Raw genomic sequence first — 19144 nt, forward strand, 5'->3', positions numbered from 1 at the left:
GAGCCAATGCACAGGAACCTTTCAAATGGATCCGCTAAATTACAGACCCGTTTCCTTAATATCAATTTCCTGCAAAATCTTGAATATGTTCTAAACTGGAATACACAAAATTTCCTTGCGACAGAAAAGCTTCTGTCCAGAAACCAGCACAGATTTAGAAAGCATCGCTCGTACGAAATGATGGGGCAAAACATATCTAATTTCGTGATATGAAGGAATGTAAGTGAAAACGCAAAACAAATATGAAGTCTAGAAATTGTATATTTTACGTGTCAGAGATACTGGTACAGGGTACACTCTGAAATACTCCATACCGGCTTGGCTGGCTCTGAGCACTATGGGACTCAACATCTTAGGTCATAAGTCCCCTAGAACTTAGAACTACTTAAACCTAACTAACCTAAGGACATCACACACACCCATGCCCGAGGCAGGATTCGAACCTGCAACCGTAGCAGTCCCGCGGTTCCGGACTGCAGCGCCAGAACCGCTAGACCACCGCGGCCGGCATACCGGCTTGAGCAGTATGTATGTAGATGTAGATGCGCACTGAGAAAAAGATGCTATTTTGAGAATAGCCACGCATTCCCATGAGGCAGTTTGAAAAAATCTGTGAGAGGCACAGGGTACCTGAGCAGTATGTACAATGGTGTCCAAAATCAAAGCAACAAACTGCTGTTTCCCCGTCCTGTGTCTAATTCAAGATATAACCATACAAACTATCAACCAGATGTTCCTTCTGAACAGAAGATGCCATTCCGGTCAACGGACAACAATGCCAGCGATGGCGTCAAGGCACCTATGGAAAGAGGTAGTGTTTGCTGGGTAGCCCTACACCTACAATCGCTGTGTACACTGACAGGCGGCGCGGTATGGTAAAGAGAAGATACCTACCAGACTGCGGTGGAGGGCCATAGAAAGAAAGGAAGCGTGACAATCGCAAACTGATTTGGCCTGATGGCTTAATGTGAATCGTTCTGTTGTTTCTCGGATGTGGCGACAGTTTAGAGACCGAAACTTATCCCGAAGACCAGGGCAGGACCGACCACGTGTGACTTCAGAAGAGGGGACCGTTATTTGGCTGTAAGGACACGATAGAACCGCCTTAATACGGCACGGCAGCTGCTATGTGAGCTGTCAGCATCCACTGAACGTGTTGTATCGAGGCAAACGGTGTGAAGAAGGCTTCGGCACAGAGGCCTTTATTGTCGGAGACCTGCTGTATGTCTACCTCTGACGCGTCTGCATAGAAGGGAACGTCTAGAGTGGAGTCAACAACGTGCCACCTAGACGATCGAACAGTGGGTCAGTGTTGTTTTCACAGATGAGTCCCGAGTTTGTCTGGAGAGTAATTCTCGATGGATTCGTATTGCAGGGAACATGGAACACGATTTCGGGACCCAAACATTGTGGAAATAGACCGAAATCGAGGAGGATCCGCAATAGTTTGAGCACGGATTACGTTTACCACTCGAACCTCTCTTCATGAAGTTGTGCGGGTGAATCGACAATGTTTAACTGCTGTCGGGTATCGTGACGAGGCCTCATCTGCGGTTGTTGCGAGGTGCTGCGGGCGCAGACTTCGTACTGATGGACGACAATGCTCGACCTCATAGAGCACGGCTGGTTAATGTTTTCTTGGAAAAGGAAGATACTGCATTACGGCGTGGCCTGGTCGCTTTCCCGATTTGAATCCCATAGAGCATGTCTGCGTTGCACTGGGGAAACAGCTTGCATCACGTCAGCATCCACTCTCTAAGACTTCCGAGCAGCTCTGCAGGAAGACTAGGCGTTACTGCCTCAACATGAGACTGATAACATCATTCACAGCATGCCCCATCGTTGTCAGGCCTGTATTGCTGTCAGAGCTAGTCACTCCCGATACTGAGCACATGAACCAGTTGTCCGAATCTGTGTGCAAATTCGTTAAATTGGAAAAACAACGAAGAACATTGTTGACTACCGTTATGCATGTTGCAGTTGTTTATGTTCTATATTCTTCACGTTGTTTTGCTGTACTATCACCTGTTTATACTGCTTTGTGGAAAAATAAACTTGCAAAATTTCCGTTTGTTACTTTAATTTTGGACATCAGTGTGGTTAGCAATTGCTCTCACCCGTTGACTCAAAGAAATTACCGAGCGAGGTGACGCAGTGGTTAGCACACTGGACTCGCATTCGGGAGGACGACGGTTCAATCCCGCCTCCGGACATCCTGATTTAGGTTTTCCGTGATTTCCCTAAATCGCTTCAGTCAAATGCCGGGATGGTTCCTTTGAAAGGGCACGGCCGATTTCCTTCCCCATCCTTCCCTCACCCGAGCTTGCGCTCCGTCTCTAATGACCTCGTTGTCGACGGGACGTAAAACACTAATCTCCTCCTCCTCAAAGAAATTCGTAGGGTACAACGTGCATATGCGGCAGATGCACGCTTATCTTAAGCTAGCTACTCCTCTTGAGGCGCCGGCTGGTGTGGCCGAGCGGTTCTAGGCGCTTAAGTCTGGAACCGCACAACCGTACGGTCGCAGGTTCGAATCCTGCCGCGGGCATGGATGTGTGTGATGTCCTTAGGTTAGTTAGGTTTAGGTAGTTCTAAGTTCTAGGGGACTGATGACCTCAGATGTTAAGTCCTATAGTGCTCAGAGTCATTTGAACTCTTGAGGCGTTGAAGTTTGTGCTGCGTTTCAGACGTGGAACGCCCGCTACGGTGTCTCATTCTGGCTGCCTTGATGTAGCTTATCCAAAATTTTCTTATAGCATTCAATACCTACGTTAAAATGGTTTCTTCAACAATGATATTGCCGATATTTTCATTTTAACTTGTCGCGTTTCATGAAGTCCTCTCTGAATCTTGCTGAAATGAAACTAAATACCTGGCAGATAACTAAATAGTAAGAACTGCCACTTTTACTAAGATACTACAATAAGCGTTATGTACTTCATTTACCATAAAAATGTGGAAGGACGCGTGACGTGAAAACATTTTTCGTGCGTCGGCTGTATTTAATACTCACTCTAGCGATTCGCCATTTTCGACACTTTGGTTATTATACAACATGCGAAGTCAATGTGTGTATCGCTTTCCATAAAATAAGAAGAAATTGCTATCAGGGCGGGAATGTAACAAACAACACAAAAAACAGAACATTCAAGAACTGGCATAGTTGTTACCAAAGTAGTATCACAAATGTATTAAATCATTATGTGCATTTGATAATGACCAAGGCGTTGAAATTGCCCAATCGCTATAGTGACTGTTAATAAATGCAGCAAATATAAGAAAAAATGTGCTTATACAATAAATTTATACCGGTTTTTGCCTCAAGTATGAATAAGACAATTCGTTTACACAATAGCTACTGAAGACTACAATTCTTCAAAACTGGAACACTGTTGCCATTGTACTACATTACAAGAAAGACGACAAGCACGAAAAAATAGACCCATCGGCCTGCTCTCCATAAAGGACACGATATCTATTATCACCAACCGCTTTGAAAAAATATTGGATATTAATCAATGCTATGGGCTGGTTTTAGAAGTGGAAAGAGCACAATGGGCCATCAGTAGGTTAATCCAGGAACAAAATCATAGAACAGCGTAGTGATTATGAAGTATTACTGGCATGAGATTCAAAGACTGAGAAATTTTTGGCTAAATATTAACAAAATATGTAATAACAGCCATTTAGAAACAAGGTGATGACTGAATCTAAATTATCATCCTGGAGAACAAACGCGTCAATGGAAGAGGAATCAGGCAGCGAGGTTACAAATCACCGAAAAAGTTCTCAGCAGCCCTAGAAGAAGATTTTGGATCTAAAACCTGTCGAAAGGAAGCAATACGTGATAAATTCGAATTACTTTCCTGTATTGGAAACTAATGGAAAGTGTGATAGAGAACGTTGGATGATGGGCCTTAAAATCAGTCACGTCAGATAAAAATTATGTGTAGTCAACATATCGAAAAGAAACTGGTACAGATTGAAGTCATAGAAACAGCTGTAGAGTTTTGTTATTTAGGACAATTGAAGACGATTAACTGATGGGTAGTAAAATAAACAAAGGCACTAGAACGAAATGAGTTACCTTCGCATATCGCTACGAGATATTATTTCACTTTTTTATCGCTACTTCGTGGTTATTTTAGTGGAAATAATAGAGCTGTGGCTTGGAAATGTGGCCTTGCTCCCTTCACTCTAGTGTGGTGTACTCCGGAAATGTCTCTATTGCTTCTTTTGTCAACAGAAGGCTGTCTGTAACTCTCATTAGGTGAAAAGCGCCTCCTTTGGGGATATCGGCTGTGTTTGCAGAAGTCAGGAAGCAACCCACTCTGCAGCTTTTGCAGGCAGAGCTGGCACGTACAACCTCTATGGTCAATGAATGCCACAGCCACTTATACAGGGTGAGTCACCTAACATTACCGCTGGATATATTTCGTAAACCACATCAAATACTGACGAAGCTATTCCACAGACCGAACGTGAGGAGAGGGGCTAGTGTAATTGGTTAATACAAACCATAAAAAAATTCACGGAAGTATGTTTTTTAAGACAAACCTACGTTTTTTTAAATGGAACCCCGTTAGTTTTGTTGGCACATCTGAACATATAAAGAAATACGTAATCAGTGCCGTTTGTTGCATTGTGAAACGTTAATTACATCCGGAGATATTGTAACCTAAAGTTGACGCTTGAGTACCACTCCTCCGCTGTTCGATCGTGTGTATCGGAGAGCACCGAATTACGTAGGGATCCAAAGGGATCCTGATCTTACACCTCTGGACTTCTTTCTGTGGGGTACGTTAAAGGAGAATGTGTACCGTGATGTGCCTACAACCCCAGAGGATATGAAACAACGTATTGTGGCAGCCTGCGGCGACATTACACAAGATGTACTGCGGCGTGTACGACGTTCATTACGCCAGAGATCGCAATTGTGTGCAGCAAATGATGGCCACCACATTGAACATCTACTGGCCTGACATGTCGGGACACACTCTATTCCACTCCGTAATTGCAAACGGAAACCACGTGTGTACGTGTACCTCACCCCTCATGGTAATGTACATGTGCGTCAGTGAAAAAGACCAATAAAAAGGTGTTAGCATGTGGACGTAATGTGCTGTTCCAGTCTCTTCTGTACCTAAGGTCCATCACCGTTCCCTTCGGATCCCTACGTAATTCGGTGCCCTCCGATACACACGATCGAACAGCGGAGGAGTGGTACTCAAGCGTCAACTTTAGGTTACAATATCTCCGGATGTAATTAACATTTTACAATGCAACAAACGGCAGTGATTACGTATTTGTTTATATGTTCAGATATGCTAACAAAACTAACGTGGTTCGTTGCCTGGAAGTCATCTACTGCTGTTTGACAGACTTTGCTCTTCTTGAGGAAATGTAAGTTCGCAGTCTGCAGTAGCGTGATCGATTTTATGAGCAGCTCGCTTACTTGTGTGTTGCTAATACGCAACTCGTGTCGTAGATTTTATTTATTGTGAACAGTAATTTTGGATTCTTTAACTATCAATTCGCGCCTTGTACAGATAACGAACATGGAGCTTTATTCTCCATGCAGTCTTCCAGGTAATTTTTGGCACCTCCCACAGTGTTGGCGTTATTCTTTCTCAATTTATCTGAATATTCAGATAACTTTGCTCTCTGTCAGTTTGTTGTTAATTTCGTCAAACATACAGAGCAAATAAACTCCTGTTACACGCATACAAGATCCTTTAACTTTTCCTACAACTTTTCCTGGATGGTCCATTAAAAATAAATGTAAACTGTTGTATCCTCAGCCGGCCGCAGTGGCCATGCGGTTCTAGGCGCTTCAGTCTGGAACCGCGCGACCGCTACCGTCGCAGGTTCGAATCCTGCCTCTGGCATGGATGTGTGTGATGTCATTAGGTTAGTTAGGTTTAATTAGTTCTAAGTTCTAGAGGACTGATGACCTCAGATGTAAAGTCCCATAGTGCTCAGAGCGATTTGCACCATTTTTTGTTGTATTCTCAATATGTTAACTTCGCTGTGTCGGTGTTGTCCTTGAGCAGTGGGGCCAAAAACAAAAATAATTCACATACTGTTTTGAGGAAGCAACGAGCATTGCACTCACTCGTCTTGTACTAATATGATTTGGTTTTACTAGCGTGAGTTAAGTCCACTGCCCCTAGAAGTGTAAATCGGTCGTGGGCTGGGATTACTTTGTAGTATAACCATCAGACAAGGAACTTCCAGAGCGTATTTGGCAAAATAAGAAGAGTTTTCAAAATTGCGTTTCTGACGTGCTGTTGACTACTTGTTAATATAGAGATCAGGAATTGAAACCATCCAAGGTCGAGCCCGAATCTTAGCTCGGTAAACTAAGATGTGTTAAATAAAACTGATGTTACTGTGATCGGTAGCACTCTGTCGTTTTTGCGTATTACTGTTGTTAGATCCTGAAAGAAAAACAGTTGACGAATAGATTAAGAGTCTTCTCGTATCACGCTTTGTATTCACAAGAAATATTCGCAGTCCAGAGAGGGTCGTCAGAATGATCTGAAGTATCAGTTGGTGAACTTCGTGCAGGCCATTGTTCAGGCATTTCGGAGTTATAAATTTCCTATCCCTTGTGAAGTTTTTGGTTATTAATACGGACTCGATTAAAAGCAACTGCTACATTCACTCACAGAAAGCTGTATGGTAACACGATTAGCACTTGGATAACACTACTTCAAGCGCTGTACGTGAAGATGTACATTGCTCTGCGTGTTTAATTTTCAAAAGTCCTCCAGGAAATTTGAGTGACAAACTACAGATGTTCAAAATTAAGTTCAAAGACCTCCTTATAGCACACTGATTTTATTATGTACAAGAGTTCCTCGCAGTAGTCCAGAGTCCTAGATCGTAAAGAATTATTTAATGCACATGATACTGTTTTTTTTTTAATTTTTGTATAGTCATTTTGAGTTGTAAATTTCCAAATCAGTTTTCTGTGGATTATTTGATTTTGTAACTTTGGTCCACATATTCGCACGGAACCTGATGAATTAAATTAAATTAAAGAGGAATTCAAAGGCTATTTCATTGATTTCAGCCTATATCGCTTCCGGTGAATACTGAGTTGACTCTCGCACCTCGGTCAGGTACGCTACTCTCTCTTCCCCTCACCCCAAGGACCCAACCTTCCTCAGAACTGTCGACAGAATGTTAAACTCTAATAACCTTCCTTTCTTGGAAAAAAAGCAAAAGACGCTTATCATTAACTTATCACCTGATTTATGGTCATGTTTCCACAAGTGTAATGCGGAATTCCAGAGCACAGTGGAAGTGTTGAATGCGTACTCAGAGCAGCTGTGAAAAGAATAGCGCTCCTTCCCTTCAGCTTGACGCTGGCATGAGAACGGTAGCTCACGACAGAAACGGAATTAAGTATGCGCCACGTCGTAAAGGCACTTAATTATAAGTGCGCTTACAGCGAAGACAATTATTGTCTTTAATAAAAGAACGACATTAAAAGAGAACGTAAATGAGAGTAAGAAATAAAGAGAGAGGGTCATTAGGATCCCACAATTGTACAGCAGTATAATGTCTAAGCTAGGAAGAATAAATGAAAATCATGCCTGAGAAGAAACGGCAGTCGGGTCTGTTCGGAAACAGACAGCCCACAGGTTCGTTACGTAATCGGAAAGAAATCTGGGATTTAGAAAACAATCTGAACTGTACCTCGCAACTAAATCTTTTTTATACTGCGATACATAGTAGGAAGTTCATTATCTGGAACTGTTATAGCGTCAACATGGCGTTGGGTAGTCATTTACGAATGCCACTATATTTGTTCTTCGTGCAGTCTTGTGTAGAAACGTCCCCCCTTATGCGGTTACGAAATGGTTCAAATGGCTCTGAGCACTATGGGACTTAACTGCTGAGGTCATCAGTCCCCTAGACCTTAGAACTACTTAAACCTAACTAACCTAAGGACAGCACACACATCCATGCCCGAGGCAGGATTCAAACCTGCGACGTAGCGGTCGCGCGGTTCCACACTGTAGCGCCTAGAAGCGCTCGTCCACTCCTGCCGGCTATGCGGTTACAGCTTAGTGTATTTTTCACCTCAGTGATATTATCAGTAATAGCGACTATGAACAGGTAATATCAGATTCATATAATTGATTACACTCATTATCCGTACCAGCCCGTGTCTGAGGTAACATTCGAATCAGTCAACAAAATGAAATATCTGTACCGATTTCTCAGATTCGTTTAGCTATCTCAAGAGAACACTGCTTTGTATGACACAAATTCGTTGGCTCGCGTTCAGAGAACACTTTACGTGCCGTCTGATGTCTCGTTTACATGGTCTGTGAGTTGCAACGGATATTATTATGTACTGTACCCGTTTTCACCTGTATTACGGAGAAAAATATATTGTACAAAGGTTTTGAAAGTCAGTGGTTTATTTGCGACCGGGAAGCTAGAAACTTGAATGTTGTTGCACAGCTGAAGTATCTAGAGTTAATATCACGAAGCAATATAAAATGAAATGAACAGGTGGAATCAGTAGCAGGGTAGGCGAATAGAAGACTCACATTTCAAGAAGCTTGTGCGACAAATTCTCGAAAACTGGCTCGGTATTTCGGTCCACTTCATTAGCTGCAAGGACAGTAAAAGGATAGTACAGCACAGACGAAAGTTCTGTAGAGATGCTCGATGAACGTAAATGGCAATCTCTGGAGGAAAGGTGACAGTCTTCTGAAATTCCGTTGGGTGATTTTAGAAAACAAGTATTTGAGGAATACTGTGCGATAGTTCTACTGCCACTGTCCTATATCTAGCGTACAGACAATGAGGATACAGTAAGACAGGATTATAGTGCATGTACAGGTGTTCTGAAATTCCCGTTACAAACTTCTAGCACTCGTAGTGGGGAGTGAGTATCGCTTCCGTGTTATAGACGTTTGAGAACACATTTACTAGGTAGGTATGCAACAGGGTAGTCATAGTGGGAGCGTTTACGTGGGGTCGGCTGATGTCATTTGACGTCCATCCTACCTCTCTGATCTGGTTCGAGCCTCATTCACGTGCCTGTGAGTGTTAGAGCAACATGGTTAAATACACGTTTGCAGAATACACCGACATGATCCTTCTGAAAGGCGAAGCTCACAGTAATGTAAGAGCCGCTCGTCGCCTTTATCAATATAGTTCTCCACAACGTCCTACTCCATCGCATACCCTTTCCGCCACAATTTTCGAGAAAGGGTACCTTCATTGTCAGCAGGCGTGACTATGGTGCTCCAAGGAGACACCGCGCACTCGAATTGGAAGTGGTTATACTGAATCACGTTGAAGAGAACCCGTCAACTAGTACAAAAGCAATTTCTTTGTCTATTAATGAGTGGAATTGTAAAACAAGTGAAGTACTGGGTCACACCTAATCATAATCACTTACTTGTAAAAGTGGTCGCGTTATCAACATGTTTTCAATTGGGGGTTCCAGTTCAACATACTATCTATTCACCCCCTCTGCAAGTCCTAGAAACCTGTAACGGGAATTTCCGAGCACCCGTAGATAGTTTTTCTTTGCTCACTCCATATGCGAATGCTACAGGACAAAGTGGTTGCGTGATACTTGATGGTGTCACTAGGTGTACCCGATCTGATTTACTCAAATACGTTTTTTGTTGATGTTGGCTGTATCGCTCAGATCTCCAACCAACTGGGTGCAAGGTAAAGTGTGACAATCATCGTGTGTACATCTCTGTCACATAATAGTCTGTTTTATGTCAGTTTCGCCTTCACGAGGAGAAGAAGGGAATTCATACGAGTGAGGGGACCGTGTTGTATCTTGAAACACATCTCAGATTTCCGACTCTAGCCAATTCTGTTATAGAAGTTTAAAATATTTTGTTGTTCCATTATTGAATTACAGCGTTCACTTTATGTGCGCTGTTGTCTTTTTCTTAAATTATAAAAATCATTCCGGAAAGTAAGGTTCATCCAAATGTACAACATGGTCATGTACCTAGAAAAAATAATCTGTTAAAATTTAAAACCGTTTCAATCGATAAAATCTTGTTCGTATTGTATCTCATAGTCTATGTGTTACATTATTACTCTACAATACACCAATAATCAGTAAATGAAACGAAATTACGAAGTGGCATTATCATAAACTAGATACAAGACAAAAAAATTTTGGAACAGACTCTATTGATTACTAACACAAATTTCCGGTTTCAAGACAGAGAAAACTGTTAAGATATCAAAGAACCTCAGTGCAAATATCACGTGTTGCATGGTAGAAAACCCTGAGTTTGAAGGCACAAGATGGTGACCGACCAACGAGGTACTGCTTAACCGGCTACACGTTACCTAACTAGTTCTAAAAGTATAAAAAATTTTAATCGACATTAAACACTTTATGTGCAGAACTGAAAATATCCTCAAGATGGCTTTAATTTATTATATCGCACTTAAAAATGTAGAACTCAGAATATTTACAAGCGCTGCAGAAAACACAGCTTCATGTTACACTACAACAAAAGAGTAGAAAATGGTGGAAACTGTTTAGGAATGTTCCTGGTGCCTATTCCTTCATGTGATTCTAAAATCAGTCACTAGGAAACATCATCAGTTAGGTTCTCTCTCCTTCAGGTACAACACCTGTACCTGAAGGAGACAGAACCTAACTGATGATGTTTCCTAGTGACTGACGGAGTACATCGAAAAAGTTCAAAGAAGGGCAGCACGTTTTATATTACCGCGAAATATGGGAGAGAATGTCACTGAAATGATACAGGATTTTGACTGGAAAACATTAAAAGAAAGGCGTTTTTCGTTGCAACGGAATCTTGTCACGAAATTCCAATCATCAGCTTTCTCCTATCAGAGCTCGTACGAAAAGATATAGGTGTTCGTTCTTTCCGCGCGCTGTACGAGATAGGAAACTAGAGAATTTTGAAGGTGGTTCGATGAACCCTCCGCCAGGCACTTAAATGTGATTTGCAGAGTATGAGTGTAGATGTAGATGTAGATGTAAGTGCTGAATATATTGATGATGATACCTTCAAGATTTCATGTTTTTCCAGCACAGAGTAATTAGCATAACCAAACCCAGAAATACTTATAACTCCAAAGACACCCAACCTTATCTGCATTCCGAAAGGCACCTTACTGTGTGGGAGGAACATTTGGTTTCTGCAGTAACAATTATTTGAACACGGCGTGACCATCCGGTTTCCGCAGCTGAGGCACTCACCTCGCGCAACAGTATCAGGCTAATTCACTGAGCCTTTCTTGTCAAGGCCTTCAACTGAAAATTGGAAAATAATGCAGAAAATAGATGTGAATTTTCCATTAAGAGGACAAGGTCGATTTCCTTCCCTGTTATTGATCAATCCGAGCTTGTTCTCCGTCTGTGATGACCTCGTCGTCGACGGGATGTTAAGCACTAATCTCTCTTTCTCTTCTTTTTCCAAATACTTTGTCGTCAACGAGACACTCATCTTTAGCCTTCCCTGCTTTTTGTGGTTCGACAGCTGTGATTACACTTCGTTCTACATAACCGTTATACTTCTGAACACTGCCTATCGAGACATAACATGAATACTACTCAGTTCGCGGTACATATTTCTTTGTTCTAGTATCAGTCTAGACCGCATTTTAATTCCATTATCGCTCGTTTGCGACACTGATGGTGCTGTATTGATTTAAGACCATGAACTGAACTCTGTCTTCAGTTTGCATCTGATGATGGTAGTTACCGAAATATACCATGTAGCCTCGTTTAAACAAGTTGAAGTAGCGATCTAGACGGAAACTGAAATAAAAACTAGAAACAAAATCGTGGATCCATTAGAGAAATTTACTTCCTTCGCTGACAAAACGTTTGCGAATAAGACTTCAGTAAGACTATCTTATTATATCCGTATTCACTCATTGTGATCAGTTCGCTCGTAGATACGTCTTGCGAACAAGCAGTTCTTTACATCCAGCTTTTCCTCTCATATCTTTAATTCCTGCATGGCTGCACGGTGTCAAATAGAATAGGTTCAAATGGCTCTGAGCACTATGGGACTCAACTGCTGAGGTCATTAGTCCCCTAGAACTTAGAACTAGTTAATCCTAACTAACCTAAGTACATCACAAACATCCATGCCCGAGGCAGGATTCGAACCTGCGACCGTAGCGGTAATGCGGTTCCAGACTGCAGCGCCTTTAACCGCACGGCCACTTCGGCCGGCAAATAGAATAGGAGCAATGAATCAGATACTACGATCCTCCAAGTTACTTTGCACATTTGTGGGTGGGTCTTTCCTCTCTTCTATTGCCCACGTCGCTAAAATACATTTGAGTTGTACAAGAAGAATTCTATTCGAATACCGGTAGCTGAATAAAGTTTCATTATCAGTATTTCACAGCAAGTGGCAGAGGCGGTGGCGTACAATTCCTGATAATCAGACTATGCACTAAAACAAACAAACACCGTCCGAACAGGCCTCGAAGGCCGAACGGCGTCGACCGACCGCCGTGTCATCATCAGACCTCAGGCGTCAGCGGATGCTGATACGGAGGGGCATGTGGTCAGTACACTGCTCTCCCAACCGTTGTCAGTTTTCGTGACCGGTGTCGTTACTTCTCCATCAAGTAGCTCCTCAATCGGCCTCACGAGGGCTGAGTGCACCCCTCTTACCAACAGCACTCGGCAGACCTGGACGGTGACCCATCCGAGTGCTAGCCACGCCCGAAAGCGCTTAACTTCTTTGATTGACGGGAACCGGTGGTGCCACTGCGGCAAGAGACTACGCACCAGAGATGCAGGATAATACAGAAACTTCTTCGCTGCATCAAATGGACTGTGGGCATCGGATACTGCTGATGCTGATCCATTCGTGTGGTGCTGACATTGAACGAGGTCGAGCCCTAGGTATTCTGCGATGGGAGCAAGTTATATTTTTTCGCCCTTCTTTATATTTCTATACAAACAAAAAAATAGCATCACACTAAGCAGGTACGGATCACAGCCATCCATAAAACACAAATACTCAATTCAGACACTACGTTGAGGAAAAAAAAAGTCCGTCCTAGATACTCCAACATGTCCAAGGAAACCAACCAAAGTGAATCACAATGTTCGGTAAAGGAAACGAGATCAGGATTTTAAGATGCCGACGACGAAGAGGTCGTTACAGACGGAGCACACAATCGGATGAGACGACGGTGGAAAAGAAAGTTAATCACATTCTTTTCAAAGAAACAATCGTTCAAATGGCTCTGAGCACTATGGGACTTAACATCTTAGGTCATCAGTCCCCTAGAACTTAGAACTACTTAAACCTAACTAACCTAAGGACATCACACACATCCATGCCCGAGGCAGGATTCGAACCTGCGACCGTAGCAGTCCCGCGGTTCCGGACTGCAGCGCCTAGAACCGCACGGCCACCGCGGCCGGCGAAACAATCGTATTTATCGCCCTAATCGGTGATGGAAAACCGAGGGAAACCTAACTGAATATCGCCGAACGGGGATTTGAACCTATTCCTCCAGAATGAAATCCGTTGTGGTAACAACTGTGCACTTATCTTGGCTACAACGGACTAAATGAAGAAAGTTTAAAGTTTAAGATCCTGTCGACGACAAGGTCAGTGGCGCCGGAGCACTGAGAGTGAGTAAACCAGTCTTGACTTTTTCAAATAATCTACTATGGTTTTCACGTCGTTCGGTTTAGAGAAATCGCGATAAAACCCTAGCCAACATAGCCTGACGAGAATGTGAGACCAAACTGTTCATGTTCGAACTAACTCCACCGACTGATGTGATTTTACCCGTGCAAGAAGTGAGGCGGAATTGGAATGCATTGTGTTCCAGTCTACCGACGCTGCGGGACAATACTGAACGTAAGAAAATTGGGAAGATCGCAGAAGATTGTACAATGTGAATAGCTCTTCCCCTGTGTAATTTGCCTGAGAGTAACATTGTGGTATCGGAATAAATTCGTAGCAAGTTTGTGTTGTTTTGGCTCCGGTAATATCGAGACTGGTGCAGATTCAGCTGGATGTGAAGAGGCGGCGGCGCTTTGGTAAGCAAGGCGCGCAGCCTATACGGAAGCGTGACGGATACGACGAATCGTGTGGACCGAAGAGCTCGGAATACAGAAGCCGCTCGCTAGGAGCTAAATTGCCGGTGAGCGTGCGGTCAGCGAACCGCGGGACAAGACGCGCCGGCGCTCCTAACAGCGACGCAGCGGCACAGCCGCAGCGCCGCAGAGGCTAGGCAAAACGTTACAAAAATCTTGTCTAACTTACCTGACAGTTGCCATCGGAAGCATTATGTCAGCGGTTGTAAAATCTATTACTAATTCACTAATCACGGTGAGTCCTCAAATAAAAGGCAAAAGGATTCTTTCTAGGGCTTTCTTCACCAAGAATACCGCCAAGAATATCCTCACTCTGGGAAACTACGATCACAACCATAGGTGGAAGCACAAGCTGTAAAAGACACTACTAGCTAGGGCATAGCCACCTTGTTGTTGTTGTTGTGGTCTTCAGTCCTGAGACTGGTTTGATGCAGCTCTCCATGCTATTCTATCCTGTGCAAGCTTCTTCATCTCCCAGTACCTACTGCAACCTACATCCTTCTGAATCTACTTAGTGTATTCATCTCTTGGTCTCCCCCTACGATTTTTACCCTCCACGCTGCCCTCCAATACTAAATTGGTGATCCCTTGATGCCTCAGAACATGTCCTACCAACCGATCCCTTCTTCTGGTCAAGTTGTGCCACAAACTCCTCTTCTCCCCAATCCTATTCAGTACCTCCTCATTAGTTATGTGATCTACCCATCTAATCTTCAGCATTCTTCTGTAGCACCACATTTCGAAAGCTTCTATTCTCTTCTTGTCCAAACTATTTACCGTCCATGTTTCACTTCCATACATGGCTACACTCCATACAAATACTTTCAGAAATGACTTCCTCACACTTAAATCTATACTCGATGTTAACAAATTTCTCTTCTTCAGAAACGCTTTCCTTGCCATTGCCAGTCTACATTTTATATCCTCTCTACTTCGACCATCATCAGTTATTTTGCTCCCCAAATAGCAAAACTCCTTTACTACTTTAAGTGTCTCATTTCCTAATCTAATACCCTCAACATCACCCGACTTAATTCGACTACATTCCATTATACTTGTTTTGCCTTTGTTGATGTTCATCTTTTATCCTCCCTTCAAGACGCCATCCATTCCGTTCAACTGCTCTTCCAAGTCCTTTGCTGTCTCTGACAGAATTACAATGTCATCGGCGAAGCTCAAAGTTTTTATTTCTTCTCCATGGATTTTAATACCTACTCCGAATTTTTCTTTTGTTTCCTTTACTGCTTGCTCAATATACAGATTGAATAACATCGGGGAGAGGCTACAACCCTGTCTTACTCCCTTCCCAACCACTGCTTCCCTTTCATGTCCCTCGACTCTTATAACTGCCATCTGGTTTCTGTACAAATTGTAAATAGCCTTTCGCTCCCTGTATTTTACCCCTGCCACCTTTAGAATTTGAAAGAGAGTATTCCAGTCAACATTGTCAAAAGCTTTCTCTAAGTCTACAAATGCTAGAAACGTAGGTTTGCCTTTCCTTAATCTTTCTTCTAAGATAAGTCGTAAGGTCAGTATTGCCTCACGTGTTCCAGTATTTCTACGGAATCCAAACTGATATTCCCCACCTATGGTAAACTAATACACACTAACAAGCGACAAACGTCGGCAAGCCCCTGCATATCAGCAACACTGACTGGTAATTACCAGCTGCTAACAGAGCCGACCAACAGGCCACAGCAGGGACACCGACGAGCTCGCCCACTGACGCACAAACAATTCGCCAATATCACCCTCCACTGTGCATCCGATATATGTCATATCGGACACAAAAGCGATAATAAACCTAACTGTTGCAGGTTGCGGACGCTCAACGAGAGCTCTACACCGGCACCCAGCGGCAGCCTCCGAGCAACACCACCGCACAACGTCAAAGGTATCGTGCATGATACCCACTACTAACAAAGCCTACACTTGCACAACATACCGCAGGCAGCAAGACATCCGCTACTGCTCTTACCACGTGACCTAACTATCGCAGAGGTTTTTTTTTCCCTTGGCTCTTGCCTTGGCACTTTTTTTTCCTATGCCTTTCAAGCCGCTACCCTTCGTTCGACTTAGACCCAATCTACACTCCTGGAAATGGAAAAAAGAACACATTGACACCGGTGTGTCAGACCCACCATACTTGCTCCGGACACTGCGAGAGGGCTGTACAAGCAATGATCACACGCACGGCACAGCGGACACACCAGGAACCGCGGTGTTGGCCGTCGAATGGCGCTAACTGCGCAGCATTTGTGCACCGCCGCCGTCAGTGTCAGCCAGTTTGCCGTGGCATACGGAGCTCCATCGCAGTCTTTAACACTGGTAGCATGCCGCGACAGCGTGGACGTGAACCGTATGTGCAGTTGACGGACTTTGAGCGAGGGCGTATATTGGGCATGCGGGAGGCCTGGTGGACGTACCGCCGAATTGCTCAACACGTGGGGCGTGAGGTCTCCACAGTACATCGATGTTGTCGCCAGTGGTCGGCGGAAGGTGCACGTGCCCGTCGACCTGGGACTGGACCGCAGCGACGCACGGATGCACGCCAAGACCGTAGGATCCTACGCAGTGCCGTAGGGGACCGCACCGCCACTTCCCAGCAAATTAGGGACACTGTTGCTCCTGGGGTATCGGCGAGGACCATTCGCAACCGTCTCCATGAAGCTGGGCTACGGTCCCGCACACCGTTAGGCCGTCTTCCGCTCACGCCCCAACACCGTGCAGCCCGCCTCCAGTGGTGTCGCGACAGGCGTGAATGGAGGGACGAATGGAGACGTGTCGTCTTCAGCGATGAGAGTCGCTTCTGCCTTGGTGCCAATGATGGTCGTATGCGTGTTTGGCGCCGTGCAGGTGAGCGCCACAATCAGGACTGCATACGACCGAGGCACACAGGGCCAACACCCGGCATCATGGTGTGGGGAGCGATCTCCTACACTGGCCGTACACCACTGGTGATCGTCGAGGGGACACTGAATAGTGCACGGTACATCCAAACCGTCATCGAACCCATCGTTCTACCATTCCTAGACCGGCAAGGGAACTTGCTGTTCCAACAGGACAATGCACGTCCGCATGTATCCCGTGCCACCCAACGTGCTCTAGAAGGTGTAAGTCAACTACCCTGGCCAGCAAGATCTCCGGATCTGTCCCCCATTGAGCATGTTTGGGACTGGATGAAGCGTCGTCTCACGCGGTCTGCACGTCCAACACGAACGCTGGTCCAACTGAGGCGCCAGGTGGAAATGGCATGGCAAGCCGTTCCACAGGACTACATCCAGCATCTCTACGATCGTCTCCAAGGGAGAATAGCAGCCTGCATTGCTGCGAAAGGTGGATATACACTGTACTAGTGCCGACATTGTGCATGCTCTGTTGCCTGTGTCTATGTGCCTGTGGTTCTGTCAGTGTGATCATGTGATGTATCTGACCCCAGGAATGTGTCAATAAAATTTCCCCTTCCTGGGACAATGAATTCACGGTGTTCTTATTTCAATTTCCAGGAGTGTATCTCCAGATGAGCGCATATTAATGGTTAACCTTAACCAGACGTACGCAAACATCGCAGTACCCACATCCTGCGACACCTCACTTTAGTGAAAACTAACCCTTATGCAGAGATGGCAGTAGACCTATTGAGTTGGTCATCATGCCGGTGTGGGCGTGGAGGGGCTCCACCTCTATTAAAAAAAAAATCTAAGGCTGATGGATGTGACTGAACTGTTCTCAACTCTTACTTTTCTAGAAACTGAAAAAACTCATTGTTTGCCGTCACTGTTAGGTAGGAATTAATGCAGTGACGTCTCGAGACCGACATTTCTCTGACGATGAGTAAAAGTAGATAGTAACGGAGGAAACCGAAGAAACAATGTCTTCAGTAAAACAGACTGTCACTTTCATGGGCGTAAAAGGGTATATAAATAAACAACAGAACTGTAAAAAGTAAAGGTGATATGGACGTTAGAAGGTAAATGTGCATGACTACGTGAGCAAACGAGAACCCAAATTGGAAAATGGTTTGTCTCAAAATACTAACACAATTAGAACAAGAAAAAACAGGGATGACTTAACAGAAATATTCAGAAGTAAAAAAGATGGACTGGTACTAGGCACTGTGTGCTACTGATCATAGTATGGAAGTTTTCACGACTGGATGACATATCTTCTGGTAAACCTTCCGGGATGTAAGGTCGTGGTCCATGAAACTCTTCAGCTCCTAACGTTTCGTCCAGAGCTGCGCTGGACATCTTCAGAGGGGTGTTTCTCCTCCGGTGAGTCTTGCCGACTGACGGGTCGGACGTCTGAGAGCGACTTATGTATCGTAGAAAGTGGGCGTGACCAGAGTTACACGTGATATGCAGAGATAACCTTTGTCAGAGATAAAACTTAACTATCGATCGTAATCTCGTCACGGATAAAACTGTCTAGCAATTCTGTAGTGCTACTGTCCAAATATTACTAAGTTTCATGGTCTTCTTTCCGATTAAAATTATCCCTATGTTTATATATTTCAATTGCTTCTCTACAAAGCCGTGGGTAATAGTTCGTCGTCGTAGATAAAATTTTTGTTTCGGAAAACTTCACTTGATGATTTCCTGGCTAAAAAGCGTGTTCTGCTACAGCCGATTTATCTGTTTTTCCTAATCGGCAAAGACTTCTGTGTTCTTTTAACCGTGTATTTACGCTTCTTTTTGTTGTTCCAACATAAACTTTACCACATGTACACGGAATTTTATGTACGCCACTGGCTGATAGAGGAGCGCGTTTATCTTTTACAGACCGAAGAACATGACAAATTTTCTTCGTTGGTCTAAAAACAGGTCTAATATCATGTTTACTTAAAATCTTTCCAATCTGATCCGTTACTTTCTTTATAAAAGGGAGAGAGACGCTTTTCAGCCAGGAAATCATCAAGTGAAGTTTTCCGAAACAAAAATTTTATCTACGACGACGAACTATTACCCACGGCTTTGTAGAGAAGCAATTGAAATATATAAACATAGGGATAATTTTAATCGGAAA

Source organism: Schistocerca piceifrons, chromosome X (assembly GCF_021461385.2).
Source record: "Schistocerca piceifrons isolate TAMUIC-IGC-003096 chromosome X, iqSchPice1.1, whole genome shotgun sequence".
In the NCBI taxonomy this organism is placed as follows: Eukaryota; Metazoa; Arthropoda; class Insecta; order Orthoptera; family Acrididae; genus Schistocerca; species Schistocerca piceifrons.